Raw genomic sequence first — 14809 nt, 5'->3', positions numbered from 1 at the left:
CACCAGCTCCCCAAAAACTGCCCACACCAGTGGGTTTATCAGCATAGCTACACTGGCTATGAGGGGTGAAAACTGGTGCATTCCAACGTTTCATTCTGATACCTTCCCATTTCCCAGTGAAGGACCATTTTGTTGAACTATTCCCACACAGCAGCAACCAGGGCACTAATTAGGCCTTGTCTACATTTTGTTGTTCTGTGCCAGGGCATGGCCATAGTGTAGACACACTGCATCCACGCGGAAAAGACTGGAGCAGCTCAGTGGATGCATGCACTGTTACAATTTATACCCAGGGCTTGTACCAATGCAACTTCCTTGTTCGAAGTGTATTATGCAAAAACTCCAGTTCCGGCAAGGCCTTAGATTTGTGTTTCACTTCACCACCACCCAGTGACGAACCGTTCGTAGGATGATAGGACAGTAGGGCTGGAAGGGACCTCATAAGCTCATCTGATCCAGCCCCCGGCACAAGGCGGGATGTTGCACACTATTAACCTCAGACCCTGCTGCTGGTACTGCTGTGGAGATTCCTGTCCACTAAGGGGAAGTCCACACATAGCCTTGGAAGAAAAGAAAGGTTAGACTGAGGTGATGAATATGGTACAAGACATGAAAACAAGACAGAATTATACATACCTGATGCCCAGAATGATGATTTAGCTCTGAAATGGGAAACAGTATTGCTGCATCAGTTAGTATAAGTAGAGCAAAACTCGTGTCTCTGCACACTATGCCGATACACCAGCTTGTTAGGAGCTAGCATAGGTATTGCTTAACTTGTGTTGTATTCTGATATGAAATCCACTGAAGTCAAATCTAGTTTTGCCATTGACTTCAGAGGCCTTTGGACCTAGTAATAGCTCAAAGATCAGATTTTCAAGTGTTAGACTCAGACCCTGAAAGGGGGGAAAGGAAGGAAGGAAAGAATGGAATATTAATAGGGATATAGAAGTGGAAAATTGCCTGTGAAATCACGTATGGTCACGAGAACTTAGTTTGTGTTCTGTGGTAAGGGTTAGAGACAGACATGCAGTGTCAGAGGCAGACTCCTCTCTCACTGTTCCACTATCTACTGATTGTTTTACTCTAATTAGATAGACACACGCAAGATATGTTCATGTATGTGCGTATGGGAAAGGAGCAGCATCATTAGGTACAGTCAGGACAGGACTGAACTTGATGGGGAAGCTAGGGCATTGCCTGAATGACATGAGGCATTGAAACCTGATTCTATTTACGGTTGAGTTGGTTTGCAGATCTAATCGGGCCAACAGTGCAGGTGGAAAATTCATTTTTCTAGGCACCCAATGGATGGCTCATGCTAGGCTTCAAGCGCTTTTGGCTTTCAGGGCTTGGTTGCACAAGGAAGTTGGGGTACAGGAAGCTGGGCATAGCTAGGTATTTTGGCAGTAGAGTAGGGGGGAGGAGGGCACTGGGTGTAGTAGAGTCTTATGGCACATGAGCTGCTGGTCCTGCTGCTGCCATTACATTACAAGATGCTGCTGTGGTGGCACAGGCTTCCTAGGGCACCACCATTCTGGCACCCACTCTAAAATGGTGCCGGATCTGAGTCCCACTCACCCATCAGTGATGCTACTGAGCTTGGGCATGACTCTGCAGCACTTAGCTGCTCCACACAAACTCTCTGTGCAGATACCTTATGTGAATAATACCTCAAGACTGCAGTGGGGAATGCCACCGTGAAGGATGCTACAACTGCCCCATGCAAATTAATCCCTAAACAGATGTAATGTAGCTTCTTCAGAAGTGGGTAGAACATATGCCAAATGAACTCTCTGTCTTGGATTTCTTCATTGGCACCTGTCACGGGCCACTCTGGCTAAACACAGACAGTCAAAAAGCCCAAGGCTGAATTGATTCAGTCTTTGCAGGTTAGTCTAAGCTCCAAAGATTGAATCCAATAAGCAGATGAACAGACATTCACTTTTGATCCAGGAAATGCAGCCACATACCTGCAATGGCTCAAGCCAGAAGCTGGGGGTGGTACAGCATGACTCTCTGGCACATAGCCCACGTAGGCTGTGTGTTCGCTTCCTCTTTCTGCTGCCCCTGCTGTCTCTGGGATTTGCAGTCCACAATCACAGCAGCAGGACTCTGCTGGGTTGCTTGTCATGTCCTCTTCCTGCTTCCAGGTACCTCTGGGATTTGTAATCCACAGTTGCAGCCAGCACTCAGTGAACCAGCAGGGCAGGGCAGCTCTGTACTCAGGGGAAGGTGAGATTAACACCCTGTCCCTAGCCCCAGGCCCTAGCTGGGGATTGTCTGGGAGGGGCAGTGAGCTGGCCAGTGAGCCAGCCCTCACTGGTCCAGCTAGGGAGCAGAGGGGCAGGGCCAGCCCTACTCTCTGGAGCAGACACCACAGCCCAGCCCAGGGCTGCAAAGCATGCTGGGATGCTGGGGGATTCAGATTTAATTTGAACCAGGTAGGGGTCTGGGACAGAATTTTCATAAACCGGTTTGACCTAAATCAGTTAAGTCTGCTACATTCAACTGAGTTTATCTTAAATCAGTTTCCGTCATTTTGAAACTGGTTTATGTGCACTGAACTTCTGTTCTGTTATGGGTTTAAACTAGTTTCTGATCACTTAAACTGATTTATGTATAACTTCTGTCCCTAGCCTCTAAGATGGCAATGCTGCAGGTATTCCAGGGTGTACTGCATGCAAAGCAGGTACACCACCCTCCACTCTGCTGCTCCCTATTGCACTGTCAACATACACAAAGAGTGCCTGTGTGGGTTCTTAGTCCACGCGGGGGATGGGGGCGGGGAGTAAGCTACCTTGCATATACAGCCTAATTCTATTCCACTTAATAGGTGTGCAAGTGGCCTTAGATGCCTAAGTGCAATCCTACTGCACTCTGTTTCAGTCCCTGAAAAAACAGTCAGTGCAAAAAGTGGATGAGTCCTTCCTCCTCCTCACTGCTTTTTAGGACTTAAGGATAAGAAGATGGTGTATTACAAAAACCAGTGGGTTAATAGATTTTTCAGGGTGGAACAGAATTGTAGCCAGAGCAGTTTTGGTCCCAGCTTATAAATAGTTTAAAGAAGATGTCCTGGTTACGTGCATTAACAAAGCCACTACCCAGAGAAGACTCTGGAAGGAGTTGAACGTTCAACCTGCTGCCCCAGTGAGCAGAGCTGGGCAGGTGTGTTCAAGACAGAATGTTTGGCAGGAACGTGTGGTGCATATTGTGATGTACAGGTGAGCGTTTGATGTGACTGACAGCAGAATATATTGAATGGGAATGAAGCGGATTGGTAAACGTTTGATAGACAGTGATTGACAAGCCCTTTACCCAGAATGACTGGATGTAAGGAAGTGGTGGGATTTTTGGGAATAAAAACCTGCTGTCTGAAGCATCTGTGTGTGAGTGGATTTCTGGTGTGTGAGGGTTCAAATGCAAGAAAGCTCAAGTGTGTGTGGTGGTTTTCAGTAGTGGTTTCTGATGATCTTTGTGCTGCTTGGTGTTTGTGGATTGCTGTACTTGGCTCTGTCTGGAAATGTGTGGTGTGAGTAGTATCAATGGCTGTGTGTAGGCAAAATGAAGGGCATCTGTGCATGACACTTTAAAGCAGATTAAATGCTTTTGAACCACTTCAATGGTGTTGGTGTTTGCATGTGTTGGCGGTGTATTACTCAGTAATTCCAGCCACTGTAGCCAATTTGGAAGTTTAATGCGCCTTAAATGACTTGGGGTGCAGCAAACTGGAACTCCTCTGAGGAGTTTCAGTTTGCTGCCCTACAGCAGCAGAGCAAAGCACTGGGCTCCATGCAGCTCAGGGGCTCTGCAGGAAGCCCATGCAGGCAGCCTGGCAGCAGCCTGGGAAGACAGGCTCCGCCCAAGATCTTCTTTTTTTCCCCTGGAGCCTGCCTACCTGCCTGTGCTGTGTGGGGGCCCGGTGCTTCCCTCTGTGGCTGCGATGCTCCCTGGGACCGCCCAAGCCAGGTGCCTATGGGTGGATGCCACCTGGGGGGGGGCTGCCGCTGCTGCAGAGGGAAGCACTAGCCTCCCCTGCAGCCCAGGGACTGCTCTATCTGCCAGCAGCTTGCCCTTCTCTTCCCACTACTGGAGAGGCAGGTAAGTTCAGGTGTGTGCATGACATGGGGGTTTAAAGGGCCCTAAATTGAAACGGTGTTTTTAAAAACTCACTGCTTCAATTTAAGGCCCCCGTTTCATCTGCACACACCCAAAGACCTTGGATTGACACCGTTTGACTTGACCTGGCCTTCTGGATTTGCATTGCTGTTGATTACTGATGGCTTTTCGCGGTGTTCTTCTGTGTTACATTCGGTAAAGTATCACCCACTTGTGTATCGCTGTGTGTGTTCTAAGTTGTTTCCTCCATACCTTACTATTGTTATCACTCCCCAGGTGGCCTGACAGCAGGAAACTCCTGAGCAGAACTGCCTCCATATGAAGAGTTCTGGGCATCATGGTACTGCTGCCATAGTTAAAGCGCAGCAACCCCATGGTTTAGACCGGGGCAGGCAATTGTTTTGTCTGGAAAGCCACTTAGTGAATTTTGATGAGCTGTGGAGGGCTGCATGGGTAGCCCCACCCCTTAACAGTTGCCCCACCCCCTGCTCATCATATTTGGACAGGAAGTTCCACCCCCTAACCCCTTATCTTTGCTGACAGAAGTCCCTTCTCTTGGCCCCTGGAAATTCTCTTTTTGGGAAGAGGGGGTTGCCATCTTGGAACTAGAAAAAAACCAAATCATAAACTAAAAGTAAAACACCTACTATAACATATTGTAATTTTATGACAAAAGTATTTGTCATGATTTGTGTTTGCATAGTGAATAGAGAGGGAATTGCATAATAACTAAAAAATAAAATCTTACTTTTGTATATTGTGGGTGGAGGGTGTGGGGTGTGGTTGGGGTGGGGGTGTGTATAGGTGGGTGTGGGGGATGTGTGTATATGAAGGCTATGGGTGTGTGAGTGTAGGGTGTGTGTGCATGTGTGCATATGTATGGTGGGGTGTGGGGCAGGTGTGTATATAGTTGGGGGTGTATGGTGGGGTGAGGGGGTGTGTGTATGTATGGTGGGGTGTGTGTATGGTGGGGTTTGGGGCAGGTGTGTATATACTGGGAGGGTGTGTGTGTGTGTGTGTGTGTGTGTGGGTTTTGAGGGGGTGTGTCTGTGTGTTTGGGAGGCATAGGGTATATTAGGGGTATGTATATGTGAGGGGGTTGTAGGGGCAGGGTGTGGATGTGTGAGGATTGTGGGGTGTGAAGGAGGGTGGAGGGGTGTAAAGACCCCCACACCCTCCCCCACATGGTATGCAGCCACCACTGCCAGCAGCAGGAGCAAGCGGGGGTGCTCAGGGTGCTCATGCTCTGCAAAGGCATAGGCACCCGGCGGTGCACGGCTCTGACCAGTGCTGCACATCCCAGTGAGGAGTGCAACCTGCCCAGGCTGCCTCTATCATGGGGGCTCTGCACCTGCAGCTCCCACACTTCTGCAGCACTGGGGGAAGTCCCATGCTGGAGCCGGCTGCCTTCCTTACCTTTCTGTGCAGGTCCCAGGACTCCACTGGAAGTGGAGGGGATCCCCATCCCCTGCTTCTCCACAGAGTCCCGGGACCTGCGCAGCTGGGGGTGAGGAAGGCAGCTGGCTCCAGTGCAAGTGAGTGCAGGAGCTGCAGGCATGCAGTGTGGAGCCCCTGCAATGGAGGCGGGCTGGGCAGCCTGTGCTCCTTGCCACCATGCACAGTGTTGGCCAGAGCTGTGCAGCGCTGGATGCCAGTGCCTGCATGGGGCATGAGCACTCCGAGTGCCCCCGCTTGCTGCTGCTCTCTGCAGTGGGGGCTGCACACTATGGGGGGAATATGTGGGGGTCCCCACACCCCTCTACCCTCCCTCACACCCACACCCTGCCCACTTGAGCTCTGTGCTCCCGCTGCTCCCCAGGCATGGGCTCCATGCTCCTGCTAGCCCCAGCCCCATGCTCTCTGCCTCCACCCAGCTGCAGCTGCCCCCACCCCAGCCCAGTTGCTTCCCTACCTGCTGCCCAGAACAAGCAGGATGTCAGGGAAGCCAAACAGGTCCCTTGGCAGCTGCAACAGCAGCAGCAGCCGCCCTGCCTGGCTGCTGCTGCTGACTGGCCTGGGCCCTTCCACCCATGAGGGTGGGAGTGCAATAGGGTATGTTGGGGGGTATGTGTAGACGTGGTTGCCTCACTCCCAACCTCATGGGCGGAAAAGTTGGGCAGGCTACAATTTGTTGGTAGGTGCCTGCAAGCTGGATGAAAGTGCCTGGCAGGCCGCATCTGGCCCGCGGGCCATATTTTACCCACCCCTGGTTTAGACATAGCCTCTGACATTTGTAACTCATTTAAAGTTGGTAGGAGGGCCTTGTTTGCATCTGTGCTCCCTGCTATGGATAGGTCATGATCAGACTGATGTCCTACAAGTTCAAAGTTCAGAACAAGCTGCCCTTTGTGACAAGCACGATCCTTCTTCCTTGTGATCCATTCATATCTGGGAAATGCAGGTAGGGAAATCACATGCGATCATTTTCCTGCGGTTGCAAGGGCAGGACCGTAGGAGACCACAGGCCCTAATATTGTCTATTCTTGTAACAAGCTTGTGCATGCTTTATTGTCTGTTATTGATTTGGGATCAAGTTGCCAGTCACACATTAAGGATGCAAACCTCTGCTTCCTTACATGCTGATCAAGACTCTGGGACTTGGAGCCTGGCAATATCAGATTAAATTTTATTAGTAGATATTAAGAATCATGAACCAAAAAGATGACAGAGCCATACGGGAAATACAGAGAGCCAGGGCGAGGGACTAACATAAGAGGGATGGGGGTGAGGAGGGGAATGCAACCAGGTTACAGAAAATACAATGTTAGCCAACTAACCCTGGGGGTGGGGGGAGAGGATAGGGGAAGGGGAGGGAGGGGAGGTCGTGATGCTGAGAGAGAAAGAAGATGAATGCACACAAACCCGTGCAATGGTCCACAATGGTGGAGGGGGTAGGTTGAAAAAGCTTTCTCAGTCTATAGAGTCTTATCGCGGGGGTCCTCTTTGGGGAGAGTGGAGTGGTCTGTCATTGAAGACCTCTTGGAGTCCATCAGGTGCAGAGGGGGATTCAGGCGGTCCCCTCTGGGTCCGGTCCAGTGGCGGTCAGTCTGGTGGGATCAGTGTATTGGTGATGACCCGTGATATGCTCCATGTAGATATCATGGGACCAACGGATGGTGTTGGACACTATGAGGCAGCTCGTCATCTTGGCATAGTGGGTATGAATGCTGCAGACTAGGACTGGGGGGTTACAATGGACCACAAGCTCAAAATGAGCCAACAGAGTGCTCTTGTTGCAAAAAAAGCCAACAGGATACTGGGTTGCATTAAAAGGAGTGTCACTTGCAAATCAAGGGAAGTGATTCTTCCACTCTATTCAGCACTGGTGAGGCCTCACCTGGAGTACTGTGTCCAGTTTTGGGCCCCTTACTTCAAGAAGGATGTGGACAGTTTGGAAAAAATCCAGCACAGGGCAACAAAAGTGATTGGGGACCTTGGAGGCAAAGTTGATGAGGAAAGGCTGAAAGAACTCGAGTTATTTAGCCTGGAGAAGAGAAGACGGAGGGGAGCTTGGATAACAGTCTTCAAATACCTGAAGGGTGATTATAATAGAGAGGCTGGAGATGGGCTTTTCTCTATGGCTGTAGGGGACAGGACTAAGAGCAATGGCTTCAAGCTGCATGCCACAGGGGAAATTTGGGCTGGAGATTAGGAGGAACTTTCCAACTATGAGAGTGATGAGGGATTGGAACAGGCTACCGAGAGAAATTGTGGACTCTCCATGGCTGGAAACTTCCAAAAGCAGGTTGGACAGACACTTGGCTGGGATGGTTTAGTTAGGGACGACCCTGACTTGAGCAAGGAGCTAGATTAGATGACCTTGTGAAGTCCGTTCCAGCCCTCCTTTCCCATGATCCTGCAATCCTATGATCTATCAAGTATCACAAACATTTCTTCCAGAGTATTATGGAGAGAAATCTCTACCTCCCCCTCACCAGGAGATAAAAATATAAGCACAGTTTAAATGGCTTCACAGCTGCACAGTGCTGGGGAATATGGACCTGCATATTTTACTTACTGTCGGCCTCACTGGAGTTGCAGCTAACTTTCACCAGTGTAACGCAGAACAGAATTGGGCCCAATGAGTGAAACCTGTATCAGCCAGAGCAGAGATGCCTCCCTCCTCTTCCAAACCGCTTGTGCTGGCTGACACTGCAAGGTGTGGTGCTCCTGCTAAGTGCACCAGCCTGTATTGAATTACCTGTGAACACTCTCTCCTTTTCATCCCGACCTCTTAATGTTTCCTTTAGCCAGGGCTGTCTCCGTGTTAGGAAGCACTGAATGGCTCCCTTTTAAACAGGATTTAAAGGGGCATTAGGGACTGATTAGGTCTAATCAACATCAATGGCTGTTTTAGACCTACTGCCTCCAGTTGACATCAAAGGGATGATGGGACATGCTAGGGGGAAAAGTAGGCCGTTATTAGGAGCAGGAAGGATTTAGGCCAGGCCGGGTCTCACCCATGCATTAATGGCATGGTGCATTGTACCTCTAATCCCCAGCTGGGTCTTGGACTGAATGGTACTTTCCCACTGGAGACAAAGTGGAGGGATCATCCTGGCAGTAGCAAAAGCTTGTAACTTGTGTGTCAAACAGGTGCATAGAGCTTCTGTTCCCAATGCTTTAAATATTCAGCAGCAGCTTGCGGGCTGAAGCCTGCACCTGTCAACTGGCAAAGGGCTCTTGTGGCAGCAGGCCTGGTCAGGAGGGGCACCACTGACACTAAAGGTGGTGCCATGAGCTCACAGGGCAGATGGGGTGGCAAGTCTGGGATGAAGAAGCTTTGTCTTGTGCTCTGTTTAACAGCAGAAATAATGGGTCTGTAGCTGCTTATGGCATCAGGCCAGATCCTTGCCTATTGTACATGGATGTAACTCCATTGGTATGATGCCAAGCAACTCCAAGTGAGGAGTAGCCCTTGGCAAAGGGGTGATTCTGCAGGTTTCCAAAGCACTTTAAAAAGGATGGGTCAAACCTGAAAGTCTTTGTCTGTAGGGGAGTTTACCAGACTGAATGCAAAGGAGAAAAGGACTTCAGCTGGTTGTCTCAGGGCAAGCCAGACCGATGTTGCTGAACAGGAACGCAGACTTTCCTAGAAGCCAGGAAAGAAAAAGCTCTCCCTGTGCTGGAGAAAGCTGCCCTGCTGAAGGGGCCATGACCTGGGGAACATGGGGCCGTTCACCGGCTCCCGAGCAAATGGCTATCCAGGGCAATCACTCATCTACCCCTGCTGCTGAAGAGCTAGAAACAACACAATTAAGCATATACTTGACATTCACCTGCTGCCGTAGACATGGAGGTAATCTCCTCTTCCTGCTGGCTCCACTGTCTGTGGAAGAGACACAATGGGAGTTTCTTCATGATCACTGGATTTCCTCCAGGTTTACTCCACTGATGTAATGAGAGCAGAATTTGGCCCAGAGATATTGTGCCCCATTCACTGACACCCTGCACCAGACATTTCCCAAATCTGAGTGCTGGTTTGACATCCACTTTGTGCTGGTTTAAATGAAGACACATGGGCAATGGTGAATTGGACTCATTGTTCTCAGAAAACACACCCTGATGTGTGCTTATCTTGATTGCTTTCCTACTGGTCCATGTTCCCATCTAATGTGGCGGTCTGTCTGAGATGAATAGTTTGAAATATAAATAGCTATTCCTATTCGCTTTCAATTGGGGATACAAAAATATACATCAAATTCTCATGGGACATCAGAATCCATATCTAGTACTTACAGGATAATCAACAGCCGTTAGCTGCACATACTATGGGCTTGGCCTCCTGAGGCATTTAGGAGAAGCTGAACTTAGAGACGTAGTTAGCCATGTTAGTCTTCAGTCAAGTAGAAGACTGGATAGATTTGCACCTTACAGACTAACCAAAATAGATATATAGCACAAGATTTTGTGATGAAGTGAGCCTTAGCTCATGAAAGCTTGTGCTATCTCTCTCTCTCTACACATGTATATATGTGTGTGTGTGTGTATACATCTATATATATAGATACACACACACACACACACACACATATAGATATATCTGTATATATAGAGAGAGAGATATAGATGTAGCAGGCTTGCCTTTTGGAGCTTGGGTTGAGTCCCAGGCTTGAAATCTTGCTGTTTTGATTGGTGGATACTATCCACCAATCAGGAGGCAGCAAGAGTTCAGTCATGCCCCTTTCCTGAGGGCAGGGGGAGAGGAGTTCCCGGACCTGATTGAAGACTGCAACACTCAGGTCCAGGAGACTTCAGGGGTGGAGCCCTGGAGTGTATAAAGGGAGCTGTGTGCCCAGCATGAGGATCTGGGAGAGAGAAGAGAGCAGAGCGGGGCTTAAAAGACCTGAGGGGAGCTGCCCAGCAGGGCAAAGCAGTAGCCCAGAAGTGCCCCTGAAGACTTCCAGCAGTGGGGAATGGTGTACAGCTCCAGCAGCTAGGCTCTTGGTGTGCAGCATGGTGTCCAGACCCTGGGAGCTGCGTGAGGTGGCTCGGGTCTGCAACCTCTAGCGTGCAGCCAGGGACACGGTGCACAGGATGGTGCACAGAGCAGGGCCTTTGGAGCGCTGGGGTAGCTCAGGTCCTCAACCCCTGGAATGAGGCTGGGAGCTTGGTGCAGGAGGCACTGCATGGAGGGTCCGGGAGCGGACCGAGCCTGCTGCTGCATGAAGCAGCCCAGGCCTGTGACCCATAGCAAAAGGTTGAGTCCAGGGAGCCAGACGGTGATCGGGCTACTGAGCCAGCAGACAGGGCCAAGCCAGAGGCCCCAGAAGCCCTGCACAGAGGATTCCTGTTCCAGGGGACAGCGACCCCCCCAGAGCACACTGCAGGTGAGAGAGCAGCTTGGTGCAGAGGACGAGGGCCACCCTCCAGGCCTGGGAGCCGTGAGTTGCAGGGAAAAGAGGATTCCCACAGGGGAGGGGAGGGGAGGGGAGTCCCCCCTGGTTAGTTAAGGGCCCCTGAAAGTGGAGGTCCCACTGGGAGGGCCCCCCTAAAGTTACCAGCTTGCTTGTAGGACTTGAGAAAAGCCCAAGGGCATTGGGGTTTTCCCCTCAGGATTAAGTTTTTCTTTGGGGTTCTTGCAGCAAAAGTGGTGTGATGTCATGCCTTATATTTTGTGAACTCTCTTGTTTGTAAATTAGTAGATGAGTAGAGTCCTAGGGCTCTGCTGGGACCCCCTGTTGCTATTATTTCACCTGTTGTTTACTTGTATTTATTTGTGGCTTATTTATTTTTCACCTATACTTTTCTATAGTTTATCTGTTAGCTATCTGTGCTTATCTTTGGGGTTTATCTGTTTCAGATCTGATACTTTCTTGTGACTTACCTGTATCTGGAGCACCGGTATAAGGTTTTATGGCATTTACCAAGAGGGTATTATCTATCTATCTATCTATCTATCTATCTATCTATCTATCTATCTATCTATCTATCTATCTATCTATCTATCTATCTATCTATCTATCTAAGATCGATAGATAGATCTATAGATGGATATATATAGTACATATATTTATATCTATGTTTCTTTTTCTTGTGATAAGTTAATATAAATACATTTGTACATAGTTAAGTCCCCTGACTGTCCTGGCCTGGTTCTGTAGGGACGGAGGGAAACTGAGTACTCAGCAGTTTCCTCGCAGCACACCTGCCAGCTAGCAATCCCCTTCAATTGGAGAAGGGGAGTATATACCCAAGTTACCTGGGCTACATAGAGATCTATCTATCTATCTATCTATCTATCTATCTATCTATCTATCTATCTATCTATCTATCTATACTTTGGTTAGACTGTAAGGTGCAAATCTACCCAACATAAATTGACTTTACCTCATAGTAAAAGTGAAGCAAAAGCATGACAGGCAGCCTTACATTGCTGAAAGTCATTCCACTTCAGGAGGAAATTATCACTGAGAAAATGAGGAGTAATTATACACCAGTACCTGTTACTCTGGTGTACCAGTCATATGTCTGCTACTCGAGTCGGTTTTATCCTGGACCAGTGATTTGCTCGATGGAAATAAACTCTGTGCCCTCTAGTGACCAGGCCTTGTACTAGCAGCAGCTGCAGGGAACTCCTGGGAGAGCTAACCTGATCATATATCGACGCCTGTGTTCTGGTGTGACATTCAGCTATGAGAGGGAATGAATGGTCTGAAGTTTTGAATGTGTCATATTTTAAGTACTTTATTCCAGCTGTTTTGCACCGTACATCCCACCAACCATTTTGGCAAAAAACCCTGGTCTCGCTGTGATATAAACAAAACCCCACTTTTTCCAAGAAGTGTATTTATAAAACCCCACTTTGTCTAAGAAGTGTATTTTTATGCTTACATGCATTTTAGTACTATATTAATCATTCATGGACATGTTTAAGGACATTAAAAATGAAAAATTGCAATAATTTTGTTGAGAATAAGTTTTATTGCTATAATTGTAAAGTCCCACCTACACAATCTTTGCGTCCCACTAATGGGACGAAGCACTGCCTTATTCAGCAAAGTGCCTAGACACTTGGCTTATCTTTGGGCAGTGAGCTTCAGTTCCCTGGGTCATTGATATCAATGGGAATTGAGCACATGCATAGATTTAACTGGTAAGCTCTGTTCTTTGCTGTATAGGGATGGACTTAAACACACAGCTACATGTTTAACTGAATTGGGGCCTATCTAGGGTAGGAAGTATGAGGGATCTGCATGTTTCTTGAGCTAGTTGTTGTCTGTGGAGCTGATGACTGGTGAGGGGAAGAGGGAATGGGTAGAGAAGAGCTGCCTGTTGCTCCAGAAAGGTAACACCAAGATACTGCTGCTAAGAGAGGGCAGGAAGAGCAGTGGGATGTAGAGGGGGCAGCCCTGGCCCTTCCAGTGAGCATGGGAGCTAGGAGAGAGGCAGGAAGGTAGGACAGGCTTTGTAACATCTGTGAAGGTGAAGGAGACAAGAATGAAGACAGAGTCAGGACTGGTAGCAGAAGAAGGGCCTGACAAGAGAGACCACAGAATACTTCAGAGAGGCGGAGTGGGTTACTTGCCCTGAGCCTCCAACTCCCTGAAAGCTGGTTCATGTTAGAGTAAAGCTCCACGCTATTTTATCTGACATCATCTCACGTCTTCCTTCGGCTCCTTGGTGTGTGGGTGATGCACCTTGACGTTCCCCGGCACATTGATGGAGTGAGCTGAAAAGAACTGGAGTGCAAAGGAGTCAGAATAACGCTGTCTTTGGCCAATAGTGGAAGCCCGGTCCTAACCACGAGAACACAGTGCCTGCTGGGGGTACATTTCACATTAGTGCCCGGGAAGACACCTGTGGCAATTAAAACCCAGAAGCGATCCTGGCTGCAGAGACTGGAACCCAGGACTCTCCTCCCCTGCCAAGTGCTTCAACCACTAGGCTGCAGAGTCAGGCTCCCCCTTGCTTGCTACCTCAGCTCTTTATGCATTTTGCATGACACAGTAATTGAGTAAAACAAATAGCAGCACAGAGCAAGCTGCAGGGTGCTAACCCAGGGCTCCCTCCTTCCAAGGGCAGGACCTACCTCACTGGGCCACAGAATCCCACTCGCTTTTCCATGCATTCCTTCTGGCCCACTGGGTATCCTTTACTGTTGGCTGCTTAGTTTGCCAACTTCAGCAGGAAAAATGGTAGATGCCCTCTGCCCTGCCTTGTCCTTGGCCTGGTGGTTAAGGTCCTGTGCTAGGAAGCAGATGAGGTGCGCCTGGAGCCCTCACTGGGCAAAAGCTGGACCTCACTGCTATGTTATTTAACTGCACTGGCAAACAGTTGCTGTGCATAGTCCTTCTTGCCTGGGATTTGTGTACTTTCTAGGTGCAATCATGCCAGAGGAAAGCATAAGCGGAGTTAGAGGCTGAGGTGACTGGTGGCTTGAGTCTGAGCACATGAAGAAGGCTAAACCCAAGGGACTCTAGAGAGGTTAGATTTAGGATGCAGGTGCCTAAGAGGGTCATAAGCCATTCAGGTGCCTTATCTGAATTCAGGGTGTTGCAGGGGGTCAGCAACTCAGCCACTAAAAGCTGCATAAATGGCACTGGGTTGTCTTAGAAGCAAAATGGGATTTTGGCCTAAGCTTTTAAAGAAATATTACTCAAGCACTCTTTCACCTCCTGCCCTTCCTCCCTGAGTGGTAATGTCGTGCCCCAGGGGCACTGTTCTGCACAGCAGAGAATGGCTGCTCAATTCTGCTCTGCTGCAAACACGCAGGGAGGGAAGGATGCTGGTTTTGGGTCCTGATCTGCACAGATACAGGGGCAGCACAATCAATGGGGAGCAGCTGGGTGGATGTCAGGGCAGAACTCTGCCTTGAGTGTTTAGCATGAAAACCTTCTCCTCTCAACTTTTCTATGAAGCATTTTCAAAGGGAGTGAGTCATGGGTTTGTTTCCCTGGTTTATCCTGTGCTTGTGGTCTAGTGCTGTATGGGAAGATAAATCTTGCAAGGAAACCACTGATCCTACTGAGGGTTTTTTCCACCCCCCATGACAGCATCTCCGGGAGGATCAAGGCAGGCTGCCTTTCTGGGTGGGAGTTTCTCCTGATGAGATCATAGCACCGCTACCCCGGAGACCTGCGTTCCAACCCTGTGTGTACCGTTGTCTTGCCGTGTAAACCTAATTAATCAATATGACTTGCTTTCCCCCTGTGGAAAATAGGGATAATATTTGCCTACCTGTATGAGC

This window comes from Alligator mississippiensis, chromosome 2 (assembly GCF_030867095.1).
Source record: "Alligator mississippiensis isolate rAllMis1 chromosome 2, rAllMis1, whole genome shotgun sequence".
NCBI classification, from domain to species: domain Eukaryota; kingdom Metazoa; phylum Chordata; order Crocodylia; family Alligatoridae; genus Alligator; species Alligator mississippiensis.
Note: the sequence above shows the minus strand (reverse complement) of the source record.